Source organism: Chenopodium album, chromosome 6 (assembly GCF_948465745.1).
Source record: "Chenopodium album chromosome 6, dcCheAlbu1.1, whole genome shotgun sequence".
Lineage (NCBI taxonomy): Eukaryota > Viridiplantae > Streptophyta > Magnoliopsida > Caryophyllales > Amaranthaceae > Chenopodium > Chenopodium album.
This window is the reverse complement of record NC_137839.1, coordinates 38,386,030-38,399,396: the sequence shown is the minus strand read 5'-3', so window position 1 is coordinate 38,399,396 and position 13,367 is coordinate 38,386,030. Positions and strand designations below refer to the sequence as shown.

Genomic DNA, 13,367 nt, shown 5'->3' with positions numbered 1-13,367 from the left:
ACAGAATAAGAGATGGCGGCTCCAAAGAAGCTTAGTGATTATTCACAACCAAAGCTTACGGATTTTCCACATCTCACCCCTACTCCGGCTCTTGATGGGGTTCAATTTGAAATTAAACCTCAATTTATAACGATGATAGAGAGGAAGCAATTCAGTGGAGCAAAGGGTGAAGACCCGAATCTTCACATTGCCGACTATTGTCAATATTGCAACACCATCAGACAAGCCGGGGTCACTCAAGACCAGATCAGGGATATTCTCTTTCCCTTCTCTTTAACTGGAAAAGCTAAATTGTGGTTTAATGGCTTAAATAGAACTACACTTGGTATAACCGATTGGGAAACTCTTGTTTTGAATTTCTATAACAAGTATTATCCTGCAGAGAGAACAGCAGTACTACGGAGTGCGATTCAGAACTTTGCCCAAGAAGCCGATGAGTCTTTATATGAGGCTTGGGAGAGGTTCAAGGACTTACAAAGAGAATGCCCCCACCATAATTTAGCACAATGGCTGTTAATCCAAGCCTTTTATAACGGCATTGGAAATTCTTCTAGAATAATTTTAGACTCTGCAGCTAGTGGGAGATTCATGAATCTTAATGTTGATGATGCAGGTCAGGTTATTGAAGATATGGCGATACACAATTCCCAATATGGGAATCCCAGAGGATTTGCTATCAAGGGGAAACATAGTGTCGACTCTGTATCCTTTTTGCAAGCTCAACTAACCTCTATTAGCCAAAAATTAGATAATCTGAGCACTGCTAATGTAGCCAATGTTTCTGCGATTAATAATAATTCTAATGAGGCTTTCTGTGAAAATTGTGGTATTGTAGGTCATTGGGAGCAGGATTGCAGGAGTTCCGTTGAGCAAGTTAACGCCTTTCAAGCTTATAGGCAGAAAAACCCATACTCCAACACTTACAATCCTTGGTATCGGAATCATCCATACCTTTCCTACCGGAGCACTATTGTTCAAAATCCACCACCACAAGAACCACAGGTGCCACAACAATAGCAACAGAAATATTATCACCCCAATGCTAGCCAGAAAAATCAACCACAACAACCCCCCTCATCTTCCGACCCTTCTTTGGGGGAAATTAGAGCAATGTTGGTCAATATGAAAAAGCACATGGAGAGCAGGGATGCGACAATTGATCAAATTCTAGCGCATAATAAAATTGTAGATAATCAAATTGCGCAACTCTCCGCTACTCTACAAGCACGCCAATAGGGAGCCCTGCCGGCACAGCCGACTAGGCCTACGGATCAATCATTTGCAATTACTCTAAGGAGTGGTTCAAACTATGAAGGGCCCTCTATGCCCAGAGTTGATGAACCTATTTTATTAAATAATGCTAATCTTGATTCCATTAAACCAAACAATGTAGTTGATAGCCCTGCAAGGCTAAAGGATAATACTAACATATCTAATTCTACATTGCAGGGTAAAACTCCAGAGAAGGTGGCTACTCCAGACAAGAATAAGAATGCTCAAAAGCCAATCATCAAACTTCCTTTCCCTAATCGTCAATTGAAGACAAACTTGGATAAGCAGTTTGGTAAGTTCCTGGAGGTGGTTAAAGATTTGAAGGTAACAGTTCCCTTTACTGAATTGATCACACAAATCCCCTCATATGCAAAATTTATGAAAGAAATTTGACGAGAAAAAGGTCTATTAGTGAGGTAGAGACAGTAGCTTTCACTACAGAGTGTAGTGCCGTACTTCAAAATAAGTCTCCACCTAAATTAAAAGATCCGGGTAGTTTTTCTATCCCTTGTCATATTGGCAATCTCTTGATTGATAATGCATTATGTGATTTGGGTGCTAGTGTTAGCGTCATGCCATTATCTGTGTGTTCTAAGTTGAATATGGGTAAATTAAAGGCTACAAATATAACTCTGCAATTGGCCGACCGTTCTTTCAAATACCCCCTAGGTGTTTTAGAGGATGTTCCCGTTAGAGTAGGTAAATTTTATATACCTGTAGATTTTGTTGTCCTTGATATGGCTGAGGATATGCAAACCCCGATTATTTTGGGTAGACCATTCCTCAACACTGCAGGAGCAGTCATAGATGTAAGAAGTGGTAAGTTAACACTATCAGTAGGGGACGATAAAGTTGTTTTTAATCTGAATAATGCCCCCAAAAGCTCCATGACTGAGGAGAAATGTTTCAGTGTTAATGTGGTTGTAAATTATTCTAACAAGCCCCAAGCTCTTGAAAAAGATCCCTTGGAGGCGGTATCTTGTGTTGCATCCTTTTCAGATGAGGTAGACAAATGGCAGAAGGAGGTCGATGCAATAGAAAGAGCACTCTACAATGTTGGTCTTGGTTTCAAGGATGAACAAGTGGAACCGATCGAGCAAGTTGTGCGAATCGAGCCTACGGTAAGTGTTCCGCCAGATCGAGTTGTAAGTGTTGAACGCAATGACAATTTGAAGCAACATTCGATCAAAGAAGGGTTTTTAGTGCGTAGCATTGAAGATCCCCCAGTCCAAGTCAAGGAGGATCCACCAGATAAGGCGACTTGGCGTCCCACAGGTTATGTCAGGAAGCCGCATCGCAACCTAAACATCGCTAGACCGGGTGAGAAACCACCCGATCAAGCGTTAGGCCAAGGGTCCTAGGAATTGTACTTGGTAAGAAGGTCGTGCGGGACTTAGATAAACCAGCGCTTTGCGGGAGGCAACCCGTATTTCATGCTTTCTAGATTAGTTTTCCTTTTCCTTATTTTTGTTTTTTTTAGAGAGGCGAGGAGATTGATATTTCACCAGTTTTAAGTGTTGTTGTACAGGTATGAATTTGACAGGTATAAAGACTTAGAAAAATTTGAAGAAGAAAAGAATTCGGAGAAAAAAAACAAAAGCTGCTCGGGCCCGATCGGGCGCGCAAGCAACCCAGATTTCAGCCTTTAATTCGCCCTATCGGGCGGGCAACAGAGATTTTGAAATTCTGATAGTTCGCCCGATCGGTCGAGTCTTGCCCGATCGGGCGCGCATTATGGCCGTCCCCCCCTTTATTTCCTTTCCTCTTCTTTCTTTCCTCACTTTCTCCTTATTTCATCTTCTTCATCTCACTTTCTCTCTCTAAAACCTCCATTTTCAAACCTTCAACTCACACTTCAATCCAAGATCTCCTCCAATTCTTCCATCCAAACTTAAAAATTCTTTCATTTTCCAACTCCTCTCATCTTCCTCTACAATCTACACTAAATTTTCAACACTTTCTCTCAATTTCTTCTCAAACCCTAAGAGAGAGAAAGCTTCAATTCCTACTACTTTCACATAAAATGGATTTCAAGAGGTCTAGAACTGTAAGGGGTGAAGGATCGAGGCAACAAGCACCCAGCATTGACCCGGAGTTGCAAATTCCGGGGTGGGAGAGGGTGGTCATCACCACTCAAGAGCAAAGGCAAAGGATGCTCAACCTCATCTCACGGCAGGTAATTCCTACCCGTTTTATTCATCATCCTACGCTTTCTAGACTAGGAATTGATAAACATGTTGAAAAATTGTTCAAAGGAATTGGCATGAGTGGTTTGTTCACATTACACTATGATACTTATGATTATTTGACTTTAGAATTCATTTCTAGTTTTAATGTCATAAAATCAAATGCTTTAATCTCTCATGTTCAATTTCGATTGTTTAATAATGATGTTAGATTTTCTTTGAAAGATTTTGGAAAATTGTTTGATTTGAAAGCCGATAGACCAATTGAACCACCCCAAGACAACATTACTTTTGTCTACCATGCTCTAACGGGGAATCCTAACTTGAACCTCCAACATGCCAAGGGCACTTGGATTCAACATCCCGTGCCAAAACTTTGGCAACGGTTTGTTGGCCTTACCATCTTTGGGAGGCATGAACCGGCAAATGTGAGGAGGGATGAACTAGAACTATTAGGGTCATACATGATTCCTAAGAGTGACAAGCTTAACATAGTTTATAGGATGGCCCAACACTTCCAGAGGGTGGCCAATGCGGCCGAATCGGGTAGGTCTAGGGTCCCAATTTACTTTGGTGGGTTAGTAACCCACATAGCGGTTAAATACCTTAGTTGGACCCCTAGCGGTGATGGTAAGGTAGCCGGACCAACCTTAATGGACGCACCCTACTTAGGAAGCCTTAATTGGATAAATGTGATAGGGGGTGAGACTTGGAGGGTGATTTATAGGGAGTCGGGTAGAAGAGACAACGCTTTCACCTTACCTAACCCGGCCTTAACCAAATTTGAGAAGGGTCTTCCCTCTTATACCTTTGAATTAGGAGACCAAGGGGAGGCCCAAACACACCACCAAGCACCTCCCTCACCACCACAACATTTCCACCAACCATCACCCCAACACTACACACATAACATTCCCACTTCCTCAACCAACTACAACATCGACCCTAACGCCCCATATGACTTTTCGGCTTTTAGAAGCCAATTGGATCGGATAGAGAGTGGGCAAGGGAGGATGGAGGGTATGGTTAGGAATTTGGACACTAGGGTAGGAGCCCTAGATGCTAGGGTTAGGGTTGTGGAGAGGAACTTAGGGCAGGGTTTATACCCTATGTATGATGATTATGCCCGTCGGGGGGCTATTCCCCCCGATTCACTTGTCCCTGATTGGTTCCAATATCCGCAGGGGGGATACACGGACCCAAGTGCCTACGGTACCTATGTCGACTACTCATCGGTCCATGGTTATGGGACCGATGTACCTTTTGGCGGACTTGGGGGGAATGTGGACCCTAACTATTTTGCAGGTGGTTCGGGTTATGGAGGTGGTGGTTCGAGCCATGGAGGGGCCGGTCCTAGCCATGGTGGTGGCGGCTATTCGAGGATGGATGAGGAGTAGGTTACACTCCCAAGTCAATGAGGGCATTGCTTGATTTGGCTTGGGGGGGTAATCTTTCGCTTGGTAACTCTCTTTCCTTTCTCTCTATTTACTTGCTTTCTAGTGTAGTTTTCATTTGCTTCCTAATTTAGTTTTATTGCTTTCTTTATATATAAAAATACAAAAAAATTTGAAAAATAAAAAAATCCAAAAATACGTTCCAATGAATTGTAAATCATGCTTCCCTGTGCCCCATACTTGAGAAAATTGTTTTGATTCTTGGTATTTGATGATAGGCATTGTGGATTAGTTGATCATGATTTGATGTTTGATTGCCTTGAAACCTTAACATGCGTCAATTTTGTCCAACTACTTGTGAATATAGTGCTTGACTAGTTGACTTGGTAAGGAATGTGTGATAGTTCCATAGTTCCTGGTATGTCAATTAATTTGAGTATTGGTTTGCAACTACTAGTAATATTTATATGATTCATTATTATGTGCATTGTGGAGGACGAAGGTATTTGTTTTTTTAGCTAGCCTTCAGATATTGTAGATACATTTGTTCCCTTCTTGCTACCCATGTTGTTGCCTTGACCTTTTTGTTGTTTATTAGCCACATTACAAGCCTATTTTGCCCCATTGGTTACTAGTCCCAAGCTTGGCTTGGGGGAGCTATTAGTGAGTGAGGTGAGGGAGTTTGTAGTGTGCTTATTGTTTGCACAATTTGGGTGGGGTTTGAGAAGTTGTTTTGTTGTTATTCATGTTTATTTTTGATGAGTATGAGAGTTATATTTTCTTAAAAAAATAAAGCATGATATTATGAAAAAATAGAAGTTCAAAGAAAAAAAAATGTGAAAAAATAAGTGAACTTCGAAAGGAAAAAATGTTCTAATGTTCTATTTGGAGGTTGATCAAAGGAAAAAAATTGAGCTTCATTGAAAGAACTCAAGTTGAAAAATAAAGTTTGTTTATTCACTCTACTTCTTCATTATTATATCTTATGAGTGAAATTGTAAGAGTTGGGTTTATTTATTATGATTGGAGTATATTTGGTTGTTGTTGGAGTTGGTTATGTAGGAGATGTATGATCACTATTTATTTTGATCATGGGTTTTATTAGGATATGGCTCCTTTAAGCATAGATTTACTCTCACTTGTTCCCAAATGATTCCTACCCTTTACCCTAGCCTTACATTACAAGCTTTAAAGACCTTCCGACCTTTGTGCATAGAATTGTATGAATGTGAAAGTGTTGCTTATCAATGCAAGTTATGATTTGGCATATTTCGAGTCGACTAGTAGGATTGAGCGTTCATTGTTTTATACACACGAGAGTGTGAGTTGGGAGGGCATTGTTCACATAAAGGGGTTGGATGGAGAGCGATCGATTACATCTTTTACTCGCCACATAAATTGAGAGTTGAGTGTGTGAGCACTAGTCTTGAATTCTATATGCTCTTGTGGTTTGCTCTGTTTGACTATTGTTAGGGAAGAAAGGTAATTGGATGGATTTGATTGGTTGATTTTGAAGCATGTTTATTTGATTTACCCTGGATCGTTTGTGCTTGTTTTGTACTTTTGGGGTGAAGCATATTTATTGATTCATTGATGAGATCTTTGCTTAGGGACAAGCAAAGGTTTGGCTTGGGGGAGTTTGATGTGTCCATTTTATATGGTATTTTACCCCCGTCCCTCGGTCATAATTAGTAGTGTTTTTGGCTCTTTAGAGCCACTTTTATTACTAATCGGTGTTTTCCAGTGTTTTCGTAGATTTTGTTGACTTTTGCAGGGATTTATGCTTTTAGAGTATTTTCCCGAGATATTTTGGAGCAATCACGAGCATTGGAGAAACACGACCACTTTTGGAGCCCAAGACCGGTGAGAGCCGGTGATTAAGTGCTCGGTAATCGGGATACCGAGGTATATGGACCGAGTGATCAAGACCCTAAGTGGATATCCGGATTGGGCCGAAGAAATAAGCCCAATCGAAGCTCCGAGCCTCGAGGTGAAGCAAGGGCCCGATCGGGCAGCTTAGCTCGATCGGGCAAGGCACGCAAGTGTGCTGGTGCGTGGCCAAAGCCGCGCCCGATCGGGTGAGCTGCTACCTCGATCGGGCGCGGCACATCAGTAGGAGCATAGCAAAAAAGGCGCGCCCGATCGGGCGGCCTCTAGCCCGATCGGGCGCGTGTTTCTGGAAAGGGTCTTTTGACGAGCAATTAGTTTCTAATTAGGAGTTGTTTTAGTTTTGTTTTAAGTACGTTTTTAGGACGATGATTATTACTTATCTCTTCCTTCTTAGACTTTCTCTCTCTACTTAGTTTTCTCTCTCGAAAACTCTCTCTAAACTCTTGTTCTTAATTCTTTCATTAATTCCAGATTTATTTTGGTAACGATTTCTCTTCCTTTAATCTTAGTTATTTATTTTATTCCTTTCATCATGATTTATTTTATTACTTTGATTAGTTTAGTTTTTAATATGTGTGAGTAGTTTAATTTCTAGGGTTTATGGGGATCTAATAAATAATATGAAGGGGTAAATTAATGTTGTTAATTATCAATGCTAGATTAATTTCCTATTGATTGGATTAATGCTCTGTGACTAGATTAGGCCTATCTTTTATGCATGAGTTTGACAATATTGATTCAAGAATCGAGAGATGAGAATTAATGTTTAGGTCTAGTTTCAATAGGCAAGTTAATTTATAAATGGTTAAGTCAAGATTCGAGAGATGAGATTTAATACCGATGAATTAATTGTGTGATTGTAATACGTAGCGAGAGCCCTTTACAATCTGGTCAATTGATGCATTGATGATTGACTATTATTGATTATTGGTATTGCATGATAATTTCTTATTGGATTGTTTTAATGTTTTACAATCGCGGCTTGTAAAAGTATAGCAATATTAAATTGATGAATCGAGCAGATGTTAATTTGATATTAAAGGCTATTTTCAATAAGGACTTAGATCTAGTAAATTGCGAGAGCCTGTTAGATCTATGTTGATTAATAAATTGCGAGAGCCTGTTAATCATGTTATTTATGCAATGTCAATGATTGATTACTATGTTTTACCCTGAAGTATTATTTATTGGTGAACCTATGCCCTAGATCCCTTTATATATTGTTTTCTCCCTACTCTTATTCTTTGTAGTTTTGTTTCATACTTAATTTTAAATATTGGTTACTTAAATAATTTAGATTATAATAATTAATTAGGAATAAAAAGACTTGTTTCCCTGTGGAGATCGACCCTACTTCCCTATCTATCTTAGGTAGTGATTTAGGTAATTATTTTTGATTAGGGGATACGACTTTACCCTGTCAGGTTAGTCAAAGAGGGTCCATGGTTAATTGTCCAGATGCACCGCGCGAAAGCCTAACCGTGAAGGGTTGGCGCGAGTGGATGGGACAACGCGAGTTAAAAAACTCGCTTCCATGGTTTGGTGAATTCAACATTTTTGGATGTACCCTTTGTTGCACAAAGCGTTCAATCAGGTACATGGAGCATGAATTCCCAGAGGGTTATGTCCATATGTAGAACACATATGGGTTTCAGAAAAGTGAGAAAAACTCAATCAGGAAGTAGGATCGAGCAAACAATGCTAAAAACTGGTCAAAATTACAACGCATATTTCTGGCTCGGTATTGGAAGAACTTGGCGCCAGCAAACAGAGGCCGGCGCCACAATTTGGCTTTAGCGCCTGGCGATAGAAGCTGTCGCCTGGAGCCAGAGTCAAATCAGTGGCGCTAAACTCTGTTTTCTAACGCTAGTTCCTACATGCCTCAGCAGCTTTCTGTGCTCGATAAAATTTTCCAGTTTCGCGCAACATTATTTCGATTCTAGTTGTGAAAGATATTCCTCAAATTTCCTACATGTAAAAATCCTATGTTTTAACTCATTACGGATGGTCTTTCCAATGAGATCTTTTTTATGCATATGACAATAATGTTAATTAAAATTACGCACATGAAATACTTAGAACTTTTCGAGTCTAATCCACTCATTCTAAACTATTGCCGAAATAAATTTCAGGAATTAAAATAGAAATCCTCCCCAATGGAGTCTCCAAAAACTGTAGGGAATATTTCAAGCATTATCCCTAGCTTGAACCCCACTGTGATCATGCACTAAAGTACGGTGGCGTCCAAAGGGAAGGAAGATAGAGCAAAAGAGTCGCCAACAAGTTTTAGGAACTTATAAACCGTTCATAGGGTGAAGGTTACACCCCTTAACGATCCAGGAGATCATCAACTCCAATAGGTCTGGAACCATGACTGGTAGTTCGGGGATGAAGGTACAAATTCAACCTAAAAGAGATTGAACCTGCCCTAATAATAGGCCTCTACTTTATTCTTCTCGTATTCATGTGCGCTTTCTGACTAACATGCAATCAATAGGATTAACCCTAAACCTGTTTATCTATGTTGGTTGAATATTAATGCACAAATAAATCTAATATTGGCAATCACTTGAATTATAATCAAATTAACCCTAAACAAGATTATTAAATATCTTATTAAGCGAGATTAAAAGTACCAATTCCCTTTAAACATGCATAAAAGGCGTGATCAAGCAATAACAAATAAATAACAAGCAACATAATAATAAATAAGTGATAATCATAAATCACAAAAATAATCATAATCATAATCATGTTAAAGCAAAATAATAGTAAGATCCTAGGCATGATACTAACAAGATTAATAATAAACCCTAGCATGTCACTAAGCAATAAAAATCAAAGCTTTAACCCTAACATGATATTAGGAAGAAAATAGGAAGCATCGCAGGAACCATGATTGTCATATTTGATATTAGAAAATATAGTTATTACCCTAAATATGATACTAGGAAGATCAAAACTCCCTAACATGATACTAGGAATCATAATAACAACCTAGACATGATTTCTATATCATAATAACAATAATCAAATAAAGCACTTACTTGGATGCCTCGTACCTCTTTTTAATAACAAAATACACGCGTTAGTAACTTCAAGGAAAATATAATATAAACAATTAAATTAAATAATTGAAATAGAGATTTGGGACCAAACCCTCAAAAATTAAAACCTTTCACGTCTAGGGCGAAGGCAACTTCGAACTTGGCTAGGAGCTTCAAAGTCTTGTGAATGCGGAATTTTGTATGCAAAAGGGTTGGTTTAGAAAAGAGAGAGAGAATAAGTTTTAGCTTAGAGAGAGAACAGAATTAGTAAACTAGAGAGTTGATGATTAAAAATGGAGGTTTTAGGAGGCTATTTATAGAGAAAATCAGCCGGACGGATAGAAAAACAAATCAGAGTTTCGACGAGAATAAAATAGGTTAGCGCCAGACACTGGACATTAGCGTCAGGCGTTAAGGCTAGCGCCAGGCGCCATGCATTAGCGCCAGGTGCTAATCCCTGTCGTCAGGCGCTAGTAATTATTTTCACGCGTTTTCTTAGTTCCGATTAAATTTAGCCGTACAGAAGGACAAAATCGTATTTTCCTTAAAAACATTCTTTTATTGTGATTAAAACTTTAAATAGTCAACCAAAGTCAATTTATCAATGCTAATTGAATTAGGAATGAAAAGAACCATCTAGAAGAATCTAGAAGACTAAAATCAATTCTAATTGCATTAGGAATGATAAATCAATATTAGGCCCTCCTCTCGATCATTGGGCCGCATGTAAAGATCAAACCGGGCCCAGTTTAGTAATTTGGCCATAACTTCCTCATTATTCATCGGAATTGGGCTTATAATATATCGTTGGAAAGCTCTTTTCAAGCCCGACCCAACTACACTATTATTGGACCCTTATCATGGACCAAACCAAACTGGATTGGCTGTTTTCTTAAAATAGGTTTTCAAAAATAGAGAGAGAGAAAAGAAATAAAAACTATCCGCAACACTAGACCTTCCACACTTTCGCTTTAATCGATAATCAAATGATGTGAAAGGTATTCATCACTGGGTTTTTTTTTGGGGAGATACAAATGGGTGTCTATAGGGACCAAACCCTCAGAAATATCAAACCTTTCACGTCTAGGGCGAAGGCAACTTCGAACTTCGCTAGGTGTTTCTAAAGCTAATGTATGAGGAATTTTGTGAGAGGGAAGGTTTAGAAAAAGAAAAGAGAGAGAGAAAGCTTCTAGCTTTTAGAGAGAGATAAGAATTCTAGGTGTTGATGATTTGAAAATAGGGAGAAATGACCCCTATTTATAAGAAAAATAGCACGGGATCAAAGAAAATCATATTCTGAATAAAAATCCTCCCGTCGCAAATCATATTACCGGTTGTAGGTAATTATGTGTCCGAGCAGTTATCGAAATCAGATTTAATATATTTTATTCTAAATAAAACATTATTTTTAAAATAATAATTAATAGGCCCCCCTCTAGATCATCGGGCCACCTTTGAAAATCATTGGGCCTAATCTAATTTAAATCCATAACTTCCTCATAAGTCATTGGAATTGGGCCTATAACATATCATTGTAAAGCCCTTTTCGAGCCCAATTTAACTACACTATTATTGGACCTTTATTATGGATCAAATAAAATTGGACTGGCTATTTTTCATAAATAAGAGTAAGAAAAGAAATATTTTTAGAAAAAAGAAAGCAAAATATTTAATAAAAACATCCTGACAGGGTAAAGTCGTATCCCAAAATCAAAAGTAATTCCTAAATCCTCTAACTAAAGTGGATAAGGAAGTAGGGTCGAATCCACAGAGAAACGAATCTTTCTATTCCTAATTAACTAGTATAATCTAGATTATGAAGTAACCAATATTTATAATTGAATGATAAACTAAGCTACGGAGATCAAGAATAAGTAGAAAATAATATATAAAAGGATCTAGGGCATAGGTTCACCAATAAATAATATTCCAGGGTAGAATATAATAATCATTCATCAATCAGATTATAAAGGGCTTTCGCTACAATCACACAATTAATTTACCGGTATTAAATCTCATCTCTCGAATCTCGACTTAACCATTTATAAATTAACCTGTCTATTGAAACTAGACCTAAACATTAATTCTCATCTCTCGAGTCAATATTGTCAAACTCATGCATAAAAGATCAGGCCTAATCTAGTCACAGAGCATTAAATCAATCAATAGGAAATTAATCTAGCATTGATAATTAACAACCATAAATTACCCCTTCATATTATTTAAGGATCCCCATAAGCCCTAGAAATAAAACTAATCACACATAATAGAAACTAAACTAATAAGAGCAATAAAGTAAGACATAATTAAAGGGATAGAATAAATAACTAAGATTAAGAGAAGAGAAATAGTTACCAAACAAATCTGGAATTAAGAATGGATTAAGAACAAAGGTTTAAGAGAGAGAAATCTAAGAAAACAATTAAGAGAGTAAAGAAAAAGTAAAAAGGAAGAAGGGAGGGAGCTAAAATCGTATTATGGAGGAGTATTTATACTCCGTACAAATCCTAAATTAAAACCAACTAAAATGACGCTAATCGTCTCCTAATAAATACACGCGCCCGATCGGGCGAGGCACCGCCCGATCGGGCGCGCCTTTTTGCTCTCTAATACCAATCTCGCGCCTGGCCAAGCGCGTCACCGGGCGCCAGCCTTAACTTCTCCCGCCCGGCCGGGTGCGCCTCTGGGCGCCAGCCTCTTTAGCCGGGCGGCTCACTTGGGCCACTATTTGGACTACGATTGGGCTCCAATTCTTCGGGCCAATCTGGGTTTCCTCTTCCGGTCTTGAATACTCGGTCCAAATGCCCCGATATCACCTATACCGAGCCCTTAATTACCGGCTCGATGGCTCTAACCGGCCCTGGGCTATAGAATCTGGTCGTGCTTCTCCAATGTTCGTGATTGCTCCAAAATATCTCGGGAAAATACTCCAAAAGCATAAATCCCAGCAAAAGTCAACCAAATCTACGAAAACACCAGAAAACACCAATTAGTGATAAAAGTGGCTCTAAAGAGCCAAAAACACTACTAATTATGACCAAGGGACGGGGGTAAAATACTATATAAAATAGACACATCAAACTCCCCCAAGCCAAACCTTTTCTTGTCCCTAAGCAAAGATCTCATCAATGAATCAATAAATATGCTTCACCCCAAAAAGTAAAAATAAAGCACAAACGATCCAGGGTAAATCAAATATACATGCTTCAAAATCAACTAATCAAATCCATATAATTACCAATCTTCCCTAACAATTGTCAAACAGAGCAAACCACAAGAGCATATAGAATTCAAGACTAGTGCTCACGCACTCAACTCTCATTTTTGTGGCGAGTAAAAGATGTACTCGATCGCTCTCCATCCAACCCCTTTATGTGAACAATGCCCTCCCAACTCACACTCTCGTGTGTATAAAACAATGAACGCTCAATCCTACTAGTCGACTCGAAATATGTCAAATCATAACTTGCATTGATAAACAACACTTTCACATTCATACAATTCTATGCACAAAGGTCGGAAGGTCTTTAAAGCTTGCAGTGTAAGGCTAGGGTAAAGGGTAGGAATCATTTTGGAAC

The 13,367-nt window shown here is 38.8% G+C and overlaps 1 non-coding gene across 1 annotated transcript; it reads right to left on the bottom strand.

Annotated features, from left to right (window-relative positions):
* Positions 1-393: 393 nt before the first annotated feature.
* LOC145637512 (small nucleolar RNA R71) lies at positions 394-500 on the bottom strand. The gene has a single exon (XR_014114287.1). It is a non-coding gene; the product is annotated as a small nucleolar RNA R71 (small nucleolar RNA).
* Between the last annotated feature and the right edge of the window lie 12,867 nt (positions 501-13,367).